Source organism: Dromaius novaehollandiae, chromosome 3, assembly GCF_036370855.1.
Source record: "Dromaius novaehollandiae isolate bDroNov1 chromosome 3, bDroNov1.hap1, whole genome shotgun sequence".
Taxonomy (NCBI): Eukaryota; Metazoa; Chordata; class Aves; order Casuariiformes; family Dromaiidae; genus Dromaius; species Dromaius novaehollandiae.
In genome coordinates this window covers 107,531,085-107,548,388 of record NC_088100.1, presented here as the reverse complement: position 1 = coordinate 107,548,388, position 17,304 = coordinate 107,531,085, and the positions used below count along the sequence as shown (strand labels likewise).

The window sequence follows — 17,304 nt, the reverse complement described above, 5'->3', positions numbered from 1 at the left end:
GTATCTCTCAATGTTGACACACATCTATTGCTTTGAGTCTCAGGCCGATTTTGCTCTCAGTCGGCATCGACTGCTGTTGACCTTGATACCTCTCGATATGGAGATGCAATGATGCCTGTCCCTTTCCAAACCTGTTGATAGGGATCAATATCAATAGAGATTAATAACTGTCAATCTCTATCGATAATGATCCCTATTGATAGGCATTGGTACCTCTTGGTCTTGAGGGGCATCTCTAGTTTTCAGTTTGGGACCGCTTTTGCTCTTGATAAGCACCAGTGACTATCAATATTGCCTGTTCCTGATATCGAGAGGCCTCAATGATTATGTATTTCCATATGTATTGCTATGGAATGACCTCTGTCAATATCAATCCCTATTGACAGACATCAATACCTGTCCATCTCTAGAGGCATCTACAGCTTTTAGTCTTTGGCCGATTTTGCTTTTAGTAGGCATCGATGCCTATCGACATCGGTACTTCTCGAGATCAAGAGACATCCATGTCTGACCATTTCCATACGTATCAATAGGGATTGATATCATCAGGTACTGATAACTATTGATATATATCAATGTTGATCCCTACCTATAGGCATCGATACTTCTGTATGTCAAGTTGTATCAGTAGGTTTTGGTCTCAGCCTTATCAACATTGATACGTCTCTAGATCGAGAGGCATCGATGCCTGTATATTTCCACACCTATTGATAGGGATGGATATCGATAGGATCAAAATGTCTCAGTGTCGAGAACCATCTATAGCATTTGGTCTCTGGCCAGTTTTGCTATTGGCAGGCGTTGACACATATTGATGTTAATACCTCTCAAGATTGAGAGGCAACTATATCTATTGATTTCTATACCTATCTATATGGGCCTGCATTGTAGCAAACTATTGCCTCTGTTGGCTGCCTCTGTTAGTTACACTCCCATATCTGCAAATGGATAACTGGATTTCAATACCTGGCTATCCTATATAGATGCCTATTGATATGTATGGAAATTGATAGTATGGATGTCAAGAGGTATCGATGCCTACCATTATCAAAATCGGATTTGAGACTGAAAAGTATGTGTCACTAAGTATGAATCCCTGTCAATGGGCATTGCTATCTTTCAGCCTCAATAGGCAGCTATACCTATTGGTCTAGAGATTGATTTCAGCATTGGTATTGAGAGGCATTGATGCTTATCCATTTCCATACGTATTGGTAGGTAGTGATATCAGTACGTATCAATACCTATCGATAACTATGGATATTGATACCTATTGATAGTCATTGATATCTTTTGTTCTCAACAGGCATCTATAGCTATGGGTCTCAAATCCAATTTTGATTTGGTAGGCATCAATACCAATTGATATTGATACCTCTCAATATCGATAGGCATTGATGCCTGTCCATTTCCATAGCTGTCAGGATATGACTGTCGAGGATGAGTCTAGCAGGGCAGGGTCAGTCTTGAGACCAACTCATTGCTCACCAGGCTGGGTCCAACAGTTTGCTGTACACACCAAACAAATATTTCATAAGCTTGTGTAGTGATAGCTGATCTAAATTAACAAATTTATATTCTTCTATATATCACCTAGCCCCAAAGCTCTGGATCAGCCATTTTCACTGCTGAACATGCTCCATGTAAGCCATGGGGCAGTCTGCTGCCTCCTCCACCACCCCTGCTACATTTGAGGGTGGGGGTAAAGCACGACTTTCAAATGACCCCTCAGGACTTAGAAGTGCAGCCAGAGGCCCAGCATCATGACCAATATTGACAGGTGGTACCCTGCGTGTTGATAACACTCGGTTTCATGACCAATATTGTGGTTCTTGACAGTTACCCTAAGAACTACGTAGTCACATTTGGTCCTTTCCAGCTCTCTCCTGGTAGTATTGTTAGTGCACACATGCAACAGCAGCAGTGAGTAGTAGTCAGAGTGCCTGATGAAGCTTGAAAGCCTCTCCACAGCACCTTGAAAGCGAGGCCCTGGCAAGCAGCAGACCTCCTTAGACAACAAGTGAGGTCAGTAGATAGGGGCCTGTGTCCCCGGCAGCAAGGAGTCTCCCACTACTAACCCTCACCATTTCCTCCTGGGCTTCTGTGTGGAGGAGGCTCTGCTGACACAGATGCTCCTTTTGACAGTGTTCCCAGCAATTTGTTAGCTGTTCTGAAGTTGTAAGTCTTCTGGTGGAGCAAGAGCCCTTCTCCAGGTGCCAGAAGTCAGCAGTTTCCAACTGTCATCGTCATGGGAGTTTCCCCTTTCTGACCCAATGGGCATTGACTCTGCCTGCCCCTCCACCTGATTATCCCAAATTAGTACTGGCTGTGGCACTGCAGGGTTAAGGAAGTTTTGTAACACTTGTCAGGATTTAAAATCCCTGTAAAACAGCAGAGAAATGTTGGCCTTAAATGTTACAGCCTAATATAATTTTTTTATGGATGTGTTTCATACATTCTAATCTCTAAAATGTAAGAGGACTATTCAGTGCAGCTTTGGAGAATGCACTCATGTACTGTTTCTTCCCTGGCTAATTTCCTTTTTCTCCTCAGTTTAGTTCTTATCTTCTGCAGGAAATGGATGGCAGAACAACACAGGTAAGTACATCCTCTTCTTTTTGAAAATACCATTTTTTCCCCTTGCAGGTTCCTGAAGCACTGCAGAGTGTAAGCTTGGTCCATTTAAGAGCATATTGTTATCTTTTGGGCCAAAATCTCAGTTGTGCAGAGTTTTTAATGTGGTTGTGCTCCTCTGTGTTAAGGAAGCAGGATTCAGCCCTTTGAAGAAGGCCACTTGAAGTTAGTGAGTCATGTGACAGTAATCTTTGCCTTGTACATTTGAGTGCATCTTAAATAGCCCACAGATGAACTGGAAGATATGAACATAAGAGCCCCAGAAATCCTGCTTCTGCCTTTTAAATTAAAGGGGATGTGTGTGTATAGGCTGGGGGAGAACATGTTTCTCAGATGGCAAAGACCACTACCTCATATTTTGATTCACAGGCACTATTACCATCTCTTTTAACTTTGCTAGTGAACTAGATGAATATTGTCTGGGCCTTGGTTTAAGGAACATACTACACTCTGTGTCTCATCTGTATAATCTGGCAGGGGGAAGGTTAATGTGCACATTTTAAATTGGTGTTTTTCAGGTATCACCAGCTGTCTCCCATTTCTTGCATCAGAGTAAGAAGGGAGATGAATTATTTAATTGAAAAATTTCTCTAGATCAGTTACTTACCTGAGATTATTGATGCCATGACCATATAGTATGTACAATATAGTTGTATAGTAGTGGCTGATAAAGCAGACCTCTCTCTCCTTCTTCCCTGTCACTTTCTCCTTTTCCCTTTCTCCACTAGTATACACTGACAGTTTTCTGAAACATTCACTGTTACCTATGTGACAAGAGCATCTAGAGGCACTAGCTAAGTTTCTGTCTTTTTTGTGCTAGCTGCCCAAAGGGAGCCTAAAGAGCTGAACAGAACATAGACATAATGGTTGAAAATGGGGAAAAAGAGAGTGTTATTTTTCTGATTTTATGAATAAAACACTTGGAAAGTATGGACATTTTTTTAATGGGCTGTCCTAGTTAATGTAGGATGTTAATGTAATTGCTGCTATTGTCTGTCATATATATATTCTAGTAATCTAAAATAGTAATTAGGGAAATGTGGTATCTAAAATAGTAATTAGGGAAATAGATAAAATTTCTGATGTGCAAGATAAAAATTGCACATCAGAAGCTATAGTGGTATCAGGGAAAACAAAAGTTTTATGTGATATTTTGTCATACAATTTCTCCAAATATTTAATCCAATTCATAGTTGTAGCTTTGCATGTTGAGGTACAGTCACCAAGCTCCAGAAACAGGAATCATGGCTCCTGACAAAAGGCTGGTTTCCTGCTCACAATTAGCAGTGTTCATCTCTAGTAGTGAAGCTGATCAGGGGTTACAAACATTTTTCTTTTGCAGTTCCAAGGGACGAGGAATAAAGCGTTCTGCTTGCAGTGTTCTCTTAGCCAAACAAAAGATTCAAAATAACAGTAGCTTCTGAATTGCCTTCATTCGTACACCCTTTAATTCTGGTTATGTTTCTTCCTTGGCTCGGAAGGCTGTTAATTTGGAATGCTGGCAGATATCCTTAGAAAAAATCAGTGATGTTGGTATCCACAGTATGTTGGACTCTCTTTCTTCTTCCTTTTATTTGAAAGAGCTAGGGATGCTATCAAAGATGAAAGTATTTTCAAATATTCCAAGGCTGAGTAAGTTTTTGTTTTGTTTTGTAATGCTTTTGTTCAGATTTTTCCTGGGTCTGACCCCTTAGAGGTGAAAAAAAGGAACTTAGAAGAATACAGTTTCATAGTTTTCCTAATGTTTCAGCACTGCTGTTTTCAGTACCACATTGCACCTAGAAATTCAGATTTTCCTTACAAATGAATAGTGGGAAAGAGAAAATGGTCTTCATGTAGGAATTTCATTACAGCTTGGAGGAAAGGTGACTGCAGTTCAGGGCGGATTCTCAGAGGGTTCTGAGCTTTTCAGACATGTTCTCCCAGGTCTCTTTCCTGGCTGTGTAGCTCAGAATTGTGATGGGAGGTCCAAATCCTGCACTTCCAACCACGGAATTGCATGTGTATTAGAAATGGACAGTGAGTTAGAGAGAGGCATAGAGGTCAAGCAAAGGAGTGATTTTCTGTATGGATTTCTTCATGCTATTGACTATACTTAGAAATGCAGTGCTCCCCACACATCCCGTTGGCTGCAAATGCCAGTGTGAACCCAAACGTTAAAAACTCCTTATCCCATTCCCTAAAAGGCCAAAAAGAGCCTAGAAGAGCAATGTTATCTTATTTCTCCTCCTCCAAAAAATACCAACCCAGGGCTCACCTCCAGAGGGCACTATAAACTTGCTTTGCCGGTGGTCACAAAATGTGCAATACACAAGAGGGAGCTGTTCGATAGCATTTTATTGCAGTTAGGGCACATTAAAAATTTAACTCTAATATTTTTACTGTCACTGTGATTGTAAAGCAAGTGCTTTTAGATACATCTTGTAGACATGTTGAATTAAAAAATCCCCTGTGGCAGCTGTCTTTTGTTAACAAGAGATTGATGTGCTTATAGAGTGATACGTGAAAAACATACACGAACAGCAAAGGAAAAGATGGAAGTCCTTTATGAAAAAGTCATTTAATATAAACCTTGGGTCTTCTTTCCTCTTGGTAATGTGCAGCTGAACAGTTGCTCTACAGTATATATATATATAAATATGCTAAATATGAATATATTCCTATTATAAAAATATACAGAAACAGAGTCCTGAGGACTGGCATAGTAGTGCTTACAGACATTGTGATAAACTTCCCCCTAACATTACTGAAAGATACTCCTTGCCTTCCCTACATAGTGTCCAGAGCAGACAGAAGCATACAGAGAGGGAACTGAGGCATGGAGAGGAGGAGGAGAAATCCAAGTACTGGGAAAGATGGACATAGGGTTTTTTTTGCAGTCCTTATAACACTGGAAATGTGCTGCTTCTAAATATTGCTGGTAAGGCCATGTAGGAAGCCTGTGGCAGAGACACTAATCTTTCAGAATTGCATGTTCAAAATGTCACTTCTTTCATGAATATCTCTGGGTATTTTTGACCTATCCAAGTTAAAATGGCTGCAGAAGAGCGCAGCAGCCTGAGGAACCACAGCAGCCTTGAGGCATGAAGTTGTCTGTTGTTCTGCTGCTGGCTGTGTTCCTCAGCACTTGGGTGGCAGAAATCCTTTTGGGCTTCACAACCACTTGGTGTTGGTGTCTTCTGCTTGGCCGAGAGGAGCTGGGAGGATTGCCAGTCCAATGCGGAATTACTGGCTCTTTGCTGGAGTTACTGCACTCCACACACTGGAGTATGCCATGCTGGCTGCTGGCTGCCCATGTTTGTTGGTGAAGGAATTGGCATGCAGAATTGGCCTTTTCTCTCAGGGTGTACCCCCTCTGAATAAGCTAGCTAGTTCAGGTACTGGAAGTAGTGTCAGCATGGCACTCTGCCTGCCTCATTTGCCGCACTGAGAATCTAGTAGCCCCAGCTGTAGCATTGTGCTCATGCAGGTATATTACTTCAAGCATGCAAGCTGGTGCAGGTACCTCTGTGCAGGGATGTATTGTGTCATCTAGACTGACATTGTGAGACTGAGCTTGCAAGAGAGCTCTGAGAAAGTCCCATCCCAGGCTGCTGGCATATTTTTGGCACTAAAGGCTGGTTTAGCTGTGAACAGCTGGACTGTGCCAAAGTGGGAATGGGGAACTTGCTTCAGGCTATCTTGTTGGTGGGGGCACAAAAGCAGTGATCAGAGAGGCTTCCAGCCTGGGCAGAGATTGCATGTTGCCGCTGGCTCTGAAACAAAAGCAACCTAGGGCGGATCAGCTCTGGCAGTAGGCAGGGGAGAGCATTGCAGCCAGGGAGGGCAAGTCATGGGGAAGCAACCAAGAAGTCTATAGCTGGCATGGTGACTGAGATGGAGTCATGTGGTTTTTTCATAAACTGGATTTTTGGTCCTTTGGGAAGTGGATGTTTCAGTAGTGGGTTTTGGTCTGATGGTTGTACAAAGAGTAAAAATACTAAAACTTGTCACAAGTTTATCAGATTTTCCAAACTGTTTTCATTCCAAAAGTCAAAGCATTTTGTTTCAGCTCATTTTGACCTCATCTGCTAGATCAATTGTAGTGCCTTAGGCCTCCCTTCTAATCTGTGACTGGATCCATCACCATTGGTACACAGCAGCAGCTCAGCTAGGGAGGATATCTCACGGCACCTTCTCAGATGAAATTCAGCCAGGGAACACAGAAGAAGGAAAGGGGGAAAAAAGGAAGAATATGAGACATCACTCCTCTGAGACAGTGTGGTAGCCGAGGCAGGCAGAGATTAATGAAACATTGACCTAGGAGGAGTATTTTCAACTGGGTCAGCTGAAGTGTTTCAACCGGGTTGACAAGACCTGGAACAAAATCTTTCATTTTGATTTTCCTGTTTAAAGTAAAATATAAATGACTGCATTTTCCTTCAAAAGGCATTAGAAGAAAATTCCCAAGCAGCTCTATTGGTGGCACAGAAGAGAAGTTTCTTTCTCTGAGTTGATAGAAAGTTACAATTTTCAATTCTTGGTGTTCTAGATAAGACCCTCCCTTTTAATTTCAGGCTTAATTTTGCCTTCTCAATGGAACCAATGGCTTGGTTCTTTTAAGGGGCAAATACAGTGGGCTCTTGAGACAATTTAGCCACCCAGAGTACCCATCCATGCCATCTGGACTCGATCCCTTATTCCTTTATTCAGCAGAAAATATACATTTTCCCCCACCTCTGCAACAACTCTGCTTTTTGCATTCTGGTCCAATTTATTGTTTCTAGCCTAGAGAGATCTTCCTTTGAATTAGAGGTCCCATCTGTTGTCATCCTGAGCAGCACAGAAATAGAAAGTCCTGCGGGTGAATGGAGCACTGCTTTGCAGGACCAGACTGAGCTCTGCATCCTATTTAATGCTCAGTTTAAATTCTGTTGAGCATGCACCTTAGATCTTGGGGTTTTGGGGGCAATGTGCCAAGTAAATGGAAATTCATATTTGACAATGTTTGGGTTCCTTAGAATGAAGCACTCTACAAATAAGGAAACGGGTGGCAGGGGAGGGGGCTGGTTTGCTGAGAGGCAGGGATGGTGCTGAGCAGACAGTCGCACTTGCTTGTCAGTGCATGTTTTTCTTCTATCCTTTGATACTTTGTATTACAAAAAAGGATCCCCAAGGAGGCAGTGTTTGTGGTCAGAGCTGTGTGGGACCAGTCATTGAGCTATGCTGTGGTATAAAACCCATCTGCAAACATGTGGCCTCTGGTCAGTTTCAGGGCTTCTTTGAACCAGTGTAAGTATCGGAACTGCTGTGTAAACAGTTCCTGGGCACAGTAAATAAGAATGGCAGAGCTTAGTGCCTATTTGGCAGCACCTTCTATGTAGAGATCTAACTTGTAAAACAGGAGGACATGCATCAACCCAAACATGCAGCCCAGCTGCTAGGCAGAGGCAATTCCTGAATATTTTCAAACCAAGACCTATTCAAAATCCAAATGTTGATCTGAATGTGATAGCCTCCCCATCTTCTGCGACATCAGCAGAAGACTTTTGGTGTGGTTCCTGTCCCCTGATGTCTCCACATCATTCTTTTACTACACCCCGGTGAGATATTCATTCCGTCACCTCTAACGCTGATCAGTTCAGTCCATTGCTAAGTGAATGGGGGCTGGGAAACGCAGCTGGCCAGACTGGGAGACTGAAGGGTTCATGATGGAGGAGCAATGGTTTCATATTCCTTCTTGTTTACCCAAAATTATCTCCAGTTCAAAAGGCCTATTTATTTCGTATGTCCAGATACCAAAACCTACGAGAATATTCCTTACCCTATTGCACATCGGTGTCACTACTGAGCAGTACAATATGCTTTGAGGATTCTGATTTTCAGAATTAGTTCTGAAAAAGGTGGATCTTGATAGGGAAATCAGAATATAATTCCTGATCTAAGCCCTCCACAGTCTCAGGTATTCAAACCCAGGGCATGGATTTATGCCACTGTGAGAGACAAGAGCTAGCTGCAAAGTTTCGATGAGGAGCCTGGCTCTGAATTTCAATGAGTCGCAGGGATTGTCCAAGCAAATGGTGGGTACTGTACTGCTGAATTCAAATGGAGTAATTCTTTAGAGAAAGAGAAAGCAACAGAAAGCTTTTCACTCACTATATTTCTTTCAAGTTGGGATGAAACTTTTCAAACTTCAAAATAAATCTGTGAAAAGTTACATCATCAGAAAATTTTATGTAGGCTTTGCACAATGTAAAAGTTCACAAGAAAGCAAAGAGCAGAGATTTATTACTAGAATCTGAATCAAATTAATTTTATAGATTTGGCCTTGGCTCAAATCTGAGTCTCATTTTAGATATAAAATCCACAAGGTCTGTAAATTTGGATCTTGTGTCACCCTTGGGTACTACCAGTTTGTGGTAGAGTGGAATGCACCAACAGTATGAAAAAGGTGAAACAGAAATTTATTTTGCTATTTTTATGACTATTCATTGTGAAGTCAGGTGCCAAGCTTCTATTCATCTTACAACAGGAGGAAGGACCGGATAGAAGAGAATGTGCTTTTTTGATATATTTGATATGCATGTGCAACCACAGTACAGACATGATGACATCTGTTTGCTAACATTTGATCCCATTCTTCAGTACAGCTCAGAGATAAACACTGTAGCTGGAACTCTGTTTTTTTTTTTTTTTTTTTTTTTTTTTTTTTTTTAGGACCATAACATTTGTAGCTGTGCAGACCAGGGAAGGGAGAACCAGATCTCATTTTTCAGGTGTAAGATGTTCCTTTGAAATGGAGGAAGAGGAGTTTCTTTCCCTCTGTGTGCAGCATGACCCAGTGTGGCTTTTGTCTTCCTCCACTGTACAAGGTGTGAGTGGTGCCTGCAGGAAGGATTACAGAGGTGTTAGATAGGCAGAACTGTCACTTCTTCTCAATCTTGTATTCTTAAAGCATGGAAATGGCCCAGCTGTCTTGGAATGGCAGCTCTGTGAAGGTCAGAGGGAGTTGTTTTGAAATGAGGCATCTTTCCCTCTGTGCTGGTAGAAGCCTGATAGAAATCCCAGGGAGGGTTTTAAGCAAGGGTTTATTTGAAAGCAGATGAAAGCCAGCAAATTAATCAGCAAGCGGAAGGAAATTGACATCCTGAAAGACTTAAGCTGTCTGAATCATGTGCCAGACCCGGAGCCAAAGGCAGTTGCAGGCTTGCCAGCACAAGTGCCAGAGAAAGATGTGGAGCAGGACACTCACGTCAGTGAACAGGACACTGCAGCAGCCTGCTGCTCAGGTTTTGTGTTGGCAGTCTCTAGTGGAAGGGAAGTTAGGGTGGACATACCGCACTTGGTGTTCTGCAAATGCTTTTTGGGCGGTTATCATCCATCTGAGAAAGAAGATGAAAAACAAAAAAGAAAGCCCTTTTCTTATTAAAAGCATTCCTTCTCCTCACTAGACCACCCAACTGACAGCACTTTCAGAAAGAAATTTTAAAAAAATCCAGTTTGATGTTGCTCAGCGCCTCCAGTTTTAGTCTTGTGCTTTAGGGTGTCTGGTCATCCTAGAAGAGCTGCACTGTTGTGCTCAATGTTGGAGGCACCAGCATTTCACTAGCAGGGTCAGTACTATCTGGCAATAAAGACCTTCACTTTACCATTGAATTGTAAGATTCAGGTTGTCTTTGCTCTCTAGTTAATTTTTGTACTGGTAATTTATGAAGGCTGGAAGATCCAGCTGACAGTGGATAAATCAATATGTTCACTTGGGAGGGAGTACTGTAATATCGTGACTTTTTCTGATAGAAATAAACAAATCTCTGATCTTACAGTGTTGCCATTGAGAGGAGATTCCATATTGATTGGTCTTGGAAATGAGTAAATGGGAAAAATATATATGAAGATATGTTAAAGAAGCCTTAGAAATATGAGCACATTTCTTCATATTAACTTTTGTTTTTTGGCTAACTCAAGCATATTCAACAGCTCCTCTCATCAACTGGGAGAAACAAAGGAAAACCTACAAATGCTCATTTACATTTTTTAATTAATTTGCTTAGACTCCGTTTATTTTCATTTTGAGTTTACTTTTCGTTAGTAGCCTCCTGGTAGTAAAGTCTGCTGGAAAGATGCACTTGAACTTAATGTAGCAGCTGATCCACAACAAATTAATTTTAAACTTGTAATACTGTGATCTTGCTGTGGAAGCTTGATACCAAGAGTTACACACAGCTATTTAGAAAGGGAAAGAAACACCACATAACTTGAAGTATCCAGTTATCTTCTCTAACACTGAGCTGTGCTAAATAATTCTGTACTGAGGGGTTTTTAAGCAAACAATTTTCGATAACAAATCCCTTTGATAACATGTCCAACTATTACCAGAAAACATGCAAGCAGAGAAGGGGAGGAGATTAACTGATTAACTGTGATGTTTCAGATTTTCCATGGACTGCAACTTGCATCCAGCTGCAGGCCTCAGCCAGGAGGTTGAAATCAATCAGCATCGAGGGCCAGACAGTGAACTCCTTATTGATCACTAACATATTTTTATTGATGGCTGTGGGTTCACTTGTGGGAGCCACTGTTCTGCAGTGCCAGAGTCACAGTTTATCCCTGAGGAATCTTATTTTATTTATTTACAAATGACTTTGCATTTCACTGGAATCTCTTCTTTGCTGATTGTCTCTAGCACTGTTTTTTCCCATGAGGGGTTAACTATGCCCTTGAAGGACCAGAAAATTGCAGTTCATGGGTTCAGAAGTAGCCACTGGGCAGACAGCTGCTTCCCTTAAAAGGTTATGAGCATGTATTGCTCACTAACACACCATTCTCCTGAATACACTGTGAGAGAACATCCATTCCCTCCCCACCCAAGCCTTTATTGGACATGATCCTTCCTCTGCCCATCTATTAATAAGCAAGTGATGTCACCCTGTTCCTCCTTTCTTCCTCCAAGCAAAATCTAATGACAATGAGCAAATAATAGGTGAGATTTGGAAAGGGGATGCTGATAGTGTTGGAATGCAGGGTGACACCAGGAACAGGCACTGTCACTGAGTCAGAAGATGACATCAACACTCCCACTCCACTGACAGGTTTGCTATCTGAATAAAAAATGGGCTTAGGCCTGTGCTCCTATTGTATTACAGTTAATGCTCGCATTCACTGGCAAACAGAGGCCACTGTTAGTTAATCAGATCAAATGTAGTTTAATGGGATGGATAACAGCAATGTAAATTCTAAAGGGGTGATGCCACACACTGGTCTAGAAATGAAAGTGAGTGCCAGTCACTCTGTGGGGGAGTCAATCTGTCACTTCACTGCTTATCTGGGTTTGTGTCCTGGCTGGGGCAGGACAGCACTGCAGATGCTGTATGCATCCCTTCTGGAGCAGAAGCAGCTGCTTGGCGTGGAATTAAAACTAAAACTGAGGTTTTTCCTCCCCCATCCTCCTACCAGCCTGTTAGTCAAGTCTTGGAACACCTTTGAGATGAGGGTTGTTTAGCTGGGACAAACCTGCGTGACACAAAGGTGCTGAGCGGCGCCAGGGACCGGGAGGCCGCCCTGCCCCAGAGCCCGAGGCGGGCGCCAGGACCCCCACGGCTGGGGCTCCCAGGCTGCGCCTGGTGCCGGGAGCGGGAGCGCCCCGGGCGCCGCAGCAGTTCACCTGTCCCATGCCGCTGTGGCCGGACAGACCTGCGCGAAGTGGCATGCGTGTCCCTTTGCCGAGCAGTACCACCGGGCTGAGAGCTGCCTCTGCCTGTGCTGCCCTACAGTGGCACAGGGCCGCAATGGGGACGCGCCGGTGGCCGTGGCCCCTGTGATGCCACTGTGGCACATTGTGATGCGCCAGCCGCGGCGTGGGGCAGCGCCGGGGCGTGGGCCGGGGCTGCGGGTGCAAAGGGGACTCTGCCCGGCACCCCGGCATCTCCAGCGCCGCACGATTTTCCCGTCTGCGGTGTGGCAGCGCAGCTGGTGGGGCCGGGCACCGCTGCTGGCTCCTGCCATGGCCCCTTTGCTCTCTGGGCCTGGGCCCCACATGCCCAGCGCCGGCTCCTGCCGTGGAGAGGGTCTAGAAGACGCGCTCAGAGATGCGGAGCTGCCTCTGCGTGTGCTGATGGTGGCTCCCGGGGGGAGGCGCGTGCTGCCTGGCAGAAGGGAGCACGTGGGCTTGGTGGTGGAGGAGCTGCCGGCTTCAGCAGCTGGCTCTGTGTCGAGGAAAACCCCCAACACATAGGGCTCCCCACACAGCTGCAGCCTCCCCTGTTGTTGCTGGGACAGGAGGACTCGAGCTGCCCGTCCCGGCAGCATTCCCATTGCTACAAGCTGCTAAGGATGCTGCCAAAGGGTTTTTTTCCTTTCCTTTCTGTTTTTCCCTTTTTTCTTTCCTTTTCTTCCTTGTTTTTCTTTTTTTCCTTTCTTCCTCCTTTTCTTTCTTCCCCTCTAATTTCTTCCCCATTCTTTTCCTCCGCTCCTTTTCCTCCCCTCATTTTGCTTCCCGTGTTTTTCTTCCCACTTTTTTTTCCCATGTTTTTCTCCCAATTCTTTCTTCTCCCTCTACCCCCTTTTTCTTCCCCCTTTTCTCGCCTTCTTTTCTCCACCTTTCTTTTCTCCATCTTTCTTCTCCCACCCTTTTTCCTCCTTCTTCTCTTCCCTCCCCTCCTTTTTCTCCCCATTTTCCCTCCCTTTTTTCTCCCACCTCTTTATCTCTCGCTTTTTTCCTCCCCCTTTTATTTCCTTCCTTTCTTCCACCTTTTTCCTCCCCCTCTTTTCTCCTCCTCTTTTCTTCACCTTTTCCTCTCCCATCCTATTCCTCTCACTTCCTTTCTTCCACCTATTGCCTGCCTCGTTTTCCCTTCCCTCCTTCCCTTCCCTCCCCTCCTTCTCTTCCCTTCCCTCCCCTCCTTCTCTTCCCTTCCCTCCCCTCCTTCTCTTCCCTTCCCTCCCCTCCTTCTCTTCCCTTCCCTCCCCTCCTTCTCTTCCCTTCCCTCCCCTCCTTCTCTTCCCTTCCCTCCCCTCCTTCTCTTCCCTTCCCTCCCCTCCTTCTCTTCCCTTCCCTCCCCTCCTTCTCTTCCCTTCCCTCCCCTCCTTCTCTTCCCTTCCCTCCCCTCCTTCTCTTCCCTTCCCTCCCCTCCTTCTCTTCCCTTCCCTCCCCTCCTTCTCTTCCCTTCCCTCCCCTCCTTCTCTTCCCTTCCCTCCCCTCCTTCTCTTCCCTTCCCTCCCCTCCTTCTCTTCCCTTCCCTCCCCTCCTTCTCTTCCCTTCCCTCCCCTCCTTCTCTTCCCTTCCCTCCCCTCCTTCTCTTCCCTTCCCTCCCCTCCTTCTCTTCCCTTCCCTCCCCTCCTTCTCTTCCCTTCCCTCCCCTCCTTCTCTTCCCTTCCCTCCCCTCCTTCTCTTCCCTTCCCTCCCCTCCTTCTCTTCCCTTCCCTCCCCTCCTTCTCTTCCCTTCCCTCCCCTCCTTCTCTTCCCTTCCCTCCCCTCCTTCTCTTCCCTTCCCTCCCCTCCCCTCTCTTCCCTTCCCTCCCCTCCCCTCTCTTCCCTTCCCTCCCCTCCCCTCTCTTCCCGTCCCTCCCCTCCCCTCTCTTCCCTTCCCTCCCCTCCCCTCTCTTCCCTTCCCTCCCCTCCCCTCTCTTCCCTTCCCTCCCCTCCCCTCTCTTCCCTTCCCTCCCCTCCCCTCTCTTCCCTTCCCTCCCCTCCCCTCTCTTCCCTTCCCTCCCCTCTCTTCTCTTCCCTTCCCTCCCCTCTCTTCTCTTCCCTTCCCTCCCCTCTCTTCTCTTCCCTTCCCTCCCCTCTCTTCTCTTCCCTTCCCTCCCCTCTCTTCTCTTCCCTTCCCTCCCCTCTCTTCTCTTCCCTTCCCTCCCCTCTCTTCTCTTCCCTTCCCTCCCCTCTCTTCTCTTCCCTTCCCTCCCCTCTCTTCTCTTCCCTTCCCTCCCCTCTCTTCTCTTCCCTTCCCTCCCCTCTCTTCTCTTCCCTTCCCTCCCCTCTCTTCTCTTCCCTTCCCTCCCCTCTCTTCTCTTCCCTTCCCTCCCCTCCCCTCTCTTCCCTTCCCTCCCCTCTCTTCTCTTCCCTTCCCTCCCCTCCCCTCTCTTCCCTTCCCTCCCCTCTCTTCTCTTCCCTTCCCTCCCCTCTCTTCTCTTCCCTTCCCTCCCCTCTCTTCTCTTCCCTTCCCTCCCCTCTCTTCTCTTCCCTTCCCTCCCCTCTCTTCTCTTCCCTTCCCTCCCCTCTCTTCTCTTCCCTTCCCTCCCCTCTCTTCTCTTCCCTTCCCTCCCCTCTCTTCTCTTCCCTTCCCTCCCCTCTCTTCTCTTCCCTTCCCTCCCCTCTCTTCTCTTCCCTTCCCTCCCCTCCCCTCTCTTCCCTTCCCTCCCCTCTCTTCTCTTCCCTTCCCTCCCCTCCCCTCTCTTCCCTTCCCTCCCCTCTCTTCTCTTCCCTTCCCTCCCCTCTCTTCTCTTCCCTTCCCTCCCCTCTCTTCTCTTCCCTTCCCTCCCCTCTCTTCTCTTCCCTTCCCTCCCCTCTCTTCTCTTCCCTTCCCTCCCCTCTCTTCTCTTCCCTTCCCTCCCCTCTCTTCTCTTCCCTTCCCTCCCCTCTCTTCTCTTCCCTTCCCTCCCCTCTCTTCTCTTCCCTTCCCTCCCCTCTCTTCTCTTCCCTTCCCTCCCCTCTCTTCTCTTCCCTTCCCTCCCCTCTCTTCTCTTCCCTTCCCTCCCCTCTCTTCTCTTCCCTTCCCTCCCCTCTCTCTCTTCCCTTCCCTCCCCTCTCTTCTCTTCCCTTCCCTCCCCTCTCTTCTCTTCCCTTCCCTCCCCTCTCTTCTCTTCCCTTCCCTCCCCTCTCTTCCCTTCCCTTCCCTCCCCTCTCTTCCCTTCCCTTCCCTCCCCTCTCTTCCCTTCCCTTCCCTCCCCTCTCTTCCCTTCCCTTCCCTCCCCTCTCTTCCCTTCCCTTCCCTCCCCTCTCTTCCCTTCCCTTCCCTCCCCTCTCTTCCCTTCCCTTCCCTCCCCTCTCTTCCCTTCCCTTCCCTCCCCTCTCTTCCCTTCCCTTCCCTCCCCTCTCTTCCCTTCCCTTCCCTCCCCTCTCTTCTCTTCCCTTCCCTCCCCTCTCTTCTCTTCCCTTCCCTCCCCTCTCTTCTCTTCCCTTCCCTCCCTCTCTTCCCTTCCCTTCCCTCCCCTCTCTTCCCTTCCCTTCCCTCCCCTCTCTTCCCTTCCCTTCCCTCCCCTCTCTTCCCTTCCCTTCCCTCCCCTCTCTTCCCTTCCCTTCCCTCCCCTCTCTTCCCTTCCCTTCCCTCCCCTCTCTTCCCTTCCCTTCCCTCCCCTCTCTTCCCTTCCCTCCCCTCCCCTCTCTTCCCTTCCCTCCCCTCCCCTCTCTTCCCTTCCCTCCCCTCCCCTCTCTTCCCTTCCCTCCCCTCCCCTCTCTTCCCTTCCCTTCCCTCCCCTCTCTTCCCTTCCCTTCCCTCCCCTCTCTTCCCTTCCCTTCCCTCCCCTCTCTTCCCTTCCCTTCCCTCCCCTCTCTTCCCTTCCCTTCCCTCCCCTCTCTTCCCTTCCCTTCCCTCCCCTCTCTTCCCTTCCCTCCCCTCCCCTCTCTTCCCTCCCCTCCCCTCCCCTCTCTTCCCTCCCCTCCCCTCCCCTCTCTTCCCTCCCCTCCCCTCCCCTCTCTTCCCTCCCCTCCCCTCCCCTCTCTTCCCTCCCCTCCCCTCCCTCTCTTCCCTCCCCTCTCTTCCCTTCCCTCCCCTCCCCTCTCTTCCCTTCCCTCCCCTCCCCTCTCTTCCCTTCCCTCCCCTCCCCTCTCTTCCCTTCCCTCCCCTCCCCTCTCTTCCCTTCCCTCCCCTCCCCTCTCTTCCCTTCCCTCCCCTCCCCTCTCTTCCCTTCCCTCCCCTCCCCTCTCTTCCCTTCCCTCCCCTCCCCTCTCTTCCCTTCCCTCCCCTCCCCTCTCTTCCCTTCCCTCCCCTCCCCTCTCTTCCCTTCCCTCCCCTCCCCTCTCTTCCCTTCCCTCCCCTCCCCTCTCTTCCCTTCCCTCTCCCTCTCCCTCCCCTCTCTTCTCTTCCCTTTGGTTTTCTGCCCCTTGATTTCTTCCCCCTTCTTCTACCCCTTGATTTCTTCCCCCTTCTTCTACCCCCTACTTTTCTCCCCCCGTTTTTTCTCCCCCGGGACTTTTTCCCCTTGTTGTTTTCCCCCTCTTTTTTTATCCTCCTTTTTCCTTCCCCCTCTCTTACGTCTTCCCTTTCTTATCTCCCACTTTCTTACCGCCTCCTTTCTAATCTGCCCCTCTTTAATCACCCCTTTAGTTATCCCCTCTTTCTCTCCTCCCGCTTTCTTTTCTCCCACTTGTTTCTCCCCACGTGTTTCTGCCTGCGTGTTCCCCCCCATTTTAGCTCCCTTGTTTTTTCTCCCCCTTTTTCCTCTCTTTCCGCTCCCATTTTCTGCCTCTCTTTTCCTCCGGTTCCCCCTGTTTTCTTACCCCCTTTTTTCCCACCTTCCTCTTTGCTCATTTTCCTCCCTTGATCTTCCTCTTTTGTCCCCTGTTCTTTCTCCCCCCTTCTTCTTTTTCCCCTTCCCACTTTTCCCCCTCTTTTCTTTTTCCCTTTCCCTGCCTTTTCCCTCTGCCATTTTCTACCCTTTTTCTTCACCCTTTTTCTCTACTCCCCTTTTCTCTTTCCCCTTTTTACTCTCCCCTTTCTCCCCTTTTTTGTTTTTTTCTCCCCCTTTTTCCTCCCT

The 17,304-nt window shown here is 47.2% G+C and overlaps 1 long non-coding RNA gene across 2 annotated transcripts in view; it reads left to right on the top strand.

The window, feature by feature from the left end:
- The window catches only part of LOC112988176 (uncharacterized), a 154,804-nt gene that overhangs the window by 86,011 nt on the left and 51,489 nt on the right, over positions 1 to 17,304 (top strand). For both annotated transcript variants that reach the window (XR_010388113.1, XR_010388114.1), the window contains one exon: positions 2,554 to 2,598. This is a non-coding gene — a long non-coding RNA (uncharacterized LOC112988176). The remainder of the gene's footprint in view (positions 1 to 2,553; positions 2,599 to 17,304) is intronic.